The sequence below is a fragment of the Ascaphus truei genome, chromosome 1 (assembly GCF_040206685.1).
Source record: "Ascaphus truei isolate aAscTru1 chromosome 1, aAscTru1.hap1, whole genome shotgun sequence".
NCBI lineage: Eukaryota > Metazoa > Chordata > Amphibia > Anura > Ascaphidae > Ascaphus > Ascaphus truei.
The window spans coordinates 336,604,002-336,610,184 of NC_134483.1; positions in this window are offsets into that span (position 1 = coordinate 336,604,002).

Genomic DNA, 6,183 nt, shown 5'->3' on the forward strand with positions numbered 1-6,183 from the left:
TTATGTCAAAGTTTTTTCCTGTCACATTAGATTTAAAAGTCTTTGTTTTTTTACTGTGTTTACAACCAATACAGCTTTGGCATGTATAGTAGCCTTTAAGATCATTTAGCCATGTTACATGGTGATCTCTCAGGCCATCTAATGGACAGCTAGGTGATAAGGAGGATTTCAAATTCTTTGCTCTTTTAAACACTATTTTAGGTTTACTGGGTAGGATGCTCTTAAGAATTGGATCTCTTTGGAGAATACCCCAATGTTTGATCAGCGTCTTAGATATAATGGGAGCTATACCACTATACTGTGTGATGAAAAATGGAAACTTGGCCTGACCATTCTCAGCCGTTTTCTCTTTTCCACACAGCAAGGACGCTCTATCAGTTTTATTAACCTCTTTGATCGCAAGATCCAATTCTTGGTTTTTATACTCCCGTTCGATGAATTTGGTTTTCAACTCCTTAATTTGCTGTTGGTACACAGAGTTTTCCGAACAATTCCTCCTAATTCTAAGTGCTTGCCCCTTGGGGATGTTACGCAACCAATTGGGGTGATGGTGACTGGATGCCAAAAGGTAAGTGTTGGCATCAACCTCTTTATGGAAGGTTTTAGTGTGAATGATGCCATTTACTACATAAAGGGAGAGGTCAAGAAAGTTTATTGAAGTTTTATCCTGATTGAACGTGAATCTAAGATTCCGCGTATTGTCGTTCAAATATAATTTGAATTCCTCCAGTTGGTCCAGTGGCCCCCTCCAGACACATAGCACATCGTCGATGTATCTTTTCCAGAGCACCAGGTTTGCACCAAATGGGTTGGAGGACCTGATATGGTCCTCCTCCCAAATGGACATAAACAAGTTTGCATAACTAGGTGCAAACCTGGTGCCCATTGCAGTGCCGCACGTCTGGAGGAAGAACCTGTGGTCATGGCTGAAGAAATTATGCGTCAGAATAAACCTGATTCCATCTAGAATGAAATTTTTTAACTTCTCATCCACTCCAATATCCTGTTCTAGGACTCTTTTGATAGCATCTAGTCCCATCTGATGGTCAATGATCGTATACAACGAGACCACATCGCAGGTAACCCAGCACATATCTTCCCCCCACGTTAGGTCCTGTACAAGATTTAATACCTGCGATGTATCCCTTAAATACGACGGGACCTGTATTACATATTTTTGAAGTAGATGATCTAGGAATTGGGAAAGGTTGGAGGTGAGGGACCGGATCCCAGAAATTATTGGGCGACCAGGGGGTCTGGTGAGACTCTTGTGGATCTTCGGGATGAAATAAAACACTGGGATTCTGGGCTGTTCAATCATAATGAATTCCATTTCCCTGGTGCTAATAATGTCATCCCGAAGACCCTGATCCAAAAGAGTTGCCATCTCTTCTCTGAAAGAGTCTGTTGGATTGGACTCTAATACCTGATAGGTGGCGTTATCTTCCAGAATTCTAAGGGATTCCTCTCTGTAATAAGAGGAGTTCATCACCACGACTCCTCCCCCTTTGTCGGCTGATTTAATTACTATCTGGGAATTGGACTCAAGAGATTTAACTGCTGCCTTTTCTTCCTTACTTAGGTTTTGTTTGCGGCATTTGAAATCATTACTGGCTTCCTCTAAGTCAGAAATTACCATTTCGGCAAAGGTATCTACAAAGTTTCCCTTCATACCTCTTGGGTAGAAGGTGGACGGTTTTTTAAAGGGAGTGAGGGGAGGTTTTGTCACTATTGGATTGGTGTTGGGTAGTATCACAGATCTACTTACTGCGTCCTTAAGATAGTATTTCTTGAGGGAAATTTTCCTCAGAAATCTATGGACATCAACATAGATGTTGAACATGTTGGGTCCGCTTACTGGGGCAAAGTTCAACCCTCGAGATAGCACATCTAGCTCTACAGGTTTAAGATCAATGCTACTTATATTAAACACATTGCTCTTTACCAATCCCTTTTCTGGTTTGGCCTTCTTTTTTCCCTTTCTCTTCCTTGTGCCTCCTCTTTTTCCTCGAACTCTTCCAATCTCTGCCTTTTCTTTTCTACCCTTACTTGTTTGTGCCTGTCTGGTTTGACTCTTGTGTCTCTCCACGGTTCCCGCATTGGTGCTCTGCCCTGGCGTTGTTCTAAAAAAGAATTTTTATTTTGAGTATTTGTCTCATAGTTATCTCTATGGGTCCTATCTAAAGGTGATCTTTCACGATAGTGATGGCCCTCATGTTTTCTGTCAACCGGAGATCTGTCCCTATATTCATACCCTACGTGGTGTTGTTCTTCTGGAAAACTTTTATGCAAACTTTGATCTCTTTGATCTTGCTTATTTGGCTTCTTTTTTCCTTTACCAGGGTTAGAGCTAAGTGCAGCTAAGCCCCACCCCTAGTAGGAGGATCTCTCCATTTGGGTTTGCATATAAGGCATCACACACTAAGCTCCACCATCCCCTGACGAAGTGACCACGTGTCACGAAACGCGTAGGGAGGAGGAGCTTAGTCATTGAACCATCCCAGCCACTGTAGTCCTGCTGCAGGGAGAGCTTCCTAAAGCACTGACGTCACACGCCAAGTCGACAGCGTGTCTGTGTGCAGTGATACTCTCCGGTGTGGTGTTAGGAAATGCAAGCTGCGGACGGCATATTGAGCAATACCATCTGTTATTGCACCATGTGAGTGTATTTTATTACGTTTTATAGTGTTTTAAGCATTAAAGGTCTGTTCATACTACACTATCTTGTACGTATTCCTGTCTCACATTGGTGGAGGTGTCGTTAACGGACGCTTCCCCGACGCCATTGAAGATAGAGGGTGTATCCTGTAAGCTGTCTCCTGTAAGCTGTCTCCACGTGGGGTTCGTGTGAGGAGCGGATTAGAAGGGGAGCAAGCACAGATCCTCTCCACTGAACATATTGGCGTTGATTATGTGAGTAGGATTCTTTCACATCTCAGATAGGGCTCTGATTGCTATAACACACTGCGCAATCAGGTGTGTCTGCTTATCTGTTATTTCAGACGGTGTATCCATCTACATCAAGGACATCTATCCCATCTGGAGCATCTAAACCAGAGCCCAACCACCATCTTAAAGACTAGAGACTGCCTTAAAGATCACGGTATCTTGGACTTTAGCGCTGGGGACTTTATATTTGTTTGTTCACTGTTTTGTATCAGGTTTTGGAATTACCTGTTATTATTGTCACCTAGCTGCTTTTTTTTCTTTTTTTCTCACAGCATTGTGCAAGTCATTTTGTTATCATTTTGATGTTGCACGAGCACTTATCGTTGTTTTAGCACAAATTGTTATCACTTAGTTTAGTGTAGGTTAGCGCTTTTGGAGGGGTTAATTTCATTGTTTTGCTCAAGGAAATGGTTAATGTTCCATTCTATATTTATTCCCTCAGGGAACCTTGTTCTTAATGTGAATATCCAATAGGATTCTCTACAGTCTAATGTTTTTACAATGTTACCCCCTCTTTCTTTTCTGATTATCTTCTCAATACCCACAAATGAGAAGTTACTGATGCCGCCTTGTTCACATTCCGAAAAATGTTTTGATACAGGGTGTTCCTTGTCATTTTTACGTATCAACCTGCAATGTTCTTGCATCCTAATTTTTAGTGCCCTTGTGGTCCTACCAACATATCTCCTCCCACAGCCACAATTGATGAGATACACTACAAATGTGGTATTACAATTAATAAAATTGTGTATAGTGTGGCGTTTATGTGGACTGTGGGAAAAGATATGTCGTGCCGGTTTCATGAATTGACACATGTTACAGTGATTACATCTGAAGGATCCTTTGGTCAAGAAATGATCTGAACTCTTAACTGGTGTTGATACTACACTTGGGGATAAAAATGTTGCTAATGTCTTGGCTCGTCTATATACGAATTTGGGACCCGTGTCTGTGTATTCCTTAAGAATGGGATCCATCCTTAACAATTCCCAATGTTTTCTAACAATTTTGTGAGATGAACAACGGACACGTTCCGTCTTTTTTATTGTCTATTCTTGTTGTTTTAGTGTGTTGGCCTCCCCTCCCTGCTCTGGACACGGACGGCATAACTGTTTCTCGTTCAATTTCTTTGACTTCCTGTAGTGTAGTTTGGAGGGTCTCCCGGTCTATCCCCTCTCAATAAATTTGTTTGTCAGTTCATCAGACTGAGTCACGAAGCTGTCAAGAGTAGAACAGTTCCGCCTCAGTCTGAGGTACTGTCCTTTGGGTATTCCCTTAATTACAGATCTGGGGTGGCAACTGTCCGCTCTAAGAAATGAATTTCGAGAATTTGGTTTCTTATAAATGTCCGATTGTATTTTTTGGTTGATGTCAATGTAAAATAGAATGTCCAGGTAGCTAATGTGATGAGTATGATAATCAATAGTGAGTTTAATATCAAAAGTGTTATTATTCAAGTATTCTATAAATTCTAATAAAGTGTCAGTGCTCCCGTGCCAAATAAAAATAAGGTCGTCAATAAAACGTTTATAAAAAATGATATTGTGTCTATAAGAGTTTGTGCTACCAAAAATGAAGTTATTCTCCCACCACCCCATAAAGAGGTTGGCATAAGAGGGGGCAAAACTTGTCCCCATTGCCGTCCCCCGAAGTTGCAAATAAAATTTGTGATCAAAAAGAAAATAATTGTGCGTGAGTAAAAAAAGTATTGATTCCATTATAAAGGTGGTTGTAAGTATTGAGCTACCTGGACATTCTATAAAATGGCGGACAGCTGTCATGCCCAGATCATGTTGAATGATTGAGTACAGGGAGACCACATCCATAGTGACCCACAGGTAGTCCTGATTCCAACTAATATGTTGTAATTTAGTTAGAAGGTCCCCCGAGTCCAGAACAAAGGAGGGCAAGTTCCTAACAAAGGGTTGCAAGTATGCATTCACATATTGAGACAAACCATCTCCCAAAGATCCAATGCTAGAGACTATTGGCCGACCAGGAGGGTCGACCAATGTCTTATGGATCTTTGGGAGATGGTGGTATATGGGAATGATAGGGTGGTGATTAATGATAAAGTCTGATTCATTTTTAGTCAAAACATGTGTGGCTGTCCCCAGATCTATAAGCTCAAGGAGTTCCCTCAAAAAACAGTCTGTGGGATCCCGTGGTAGCACAGAATAGGAGGACACATCTCCAAGTTGGCGAAATGCCTCCTTGAAGTAGTCAGTCCTACTCTGTACCACCACAGCACCCCCTTTGTCTGCATTCTTTATTACTAACATCGAATTTTCCTGTAGTGACTTAATGGCAATTCTCTCCTCCTTATTAAGGTTGTCATACCTAGAAGGAGAAAAGGAAAAGCCCTGAGCCAACAATCTGAGATCACGGACCACAAGGTTCTCAAACATATTCAGATATGGACCTTTAGCAAATGTGGGATAAAATATAGATTTCTCCCTGAGTTTGGATTCCCAGTCTCCTAAAATGTGTGTTTGCGTGTCTTCTAAAGTGTTACCTTCTAAAAAGAGATCTTCCATGTCCCTAAGTATACAATCATCTCTAAATGAGGCAACAGTTCCTGTATTGGGGAAGGAGGGTGGTGAGCAAGAAGGATTGGTTATTTCACATATGGTTGAATCACAAAGTGAATCCCCTGGAGTTGTCGCCGTCTGAGGCCCACCTCCACTATTTGAGTGATGGAAAAATTTTCTTAAGGTAAGTTTACGCACAAACTTATGGACATCGACCACTACACCAAAGAGATCGATGTCCATAGTGGGAGCATATTTTAATCCTTTATTAAGGAGTGAGGTCTCAGCAGGGGACAACTCTATACCAGAGATATTGATAACATTATTGGTACATATTAATAATTCTTCTTTCTTTTGTTTGCTCTCTTGCCTCCCGTGTCTTTTCTTCCCCCCCCTCCTTGTCCTCTTTCGTCTCTCCTGAACATAAGATAGTTTTTTGACTGTTGATCAGTTTGGTAAGTATCACTCGCTTTAGAAGCTGTAGATTCCCCCCGGGATGCCATGCCATCTGACGGACGCCTCTCATCTCTGGGATGATCAGTATTCCCCCGTTGAGTATTGTTGGATCTGTTTTCCATATCCATAAATGAGACAGAGTGTGATGTAGTCTCCACATCAGACAGTTCTGAGTCCCCACTCTGATAGTCAAAGTTACTGGTTTTTAAGATAGATCTACTTGGGGTTGATCTACGTGATTGATTGT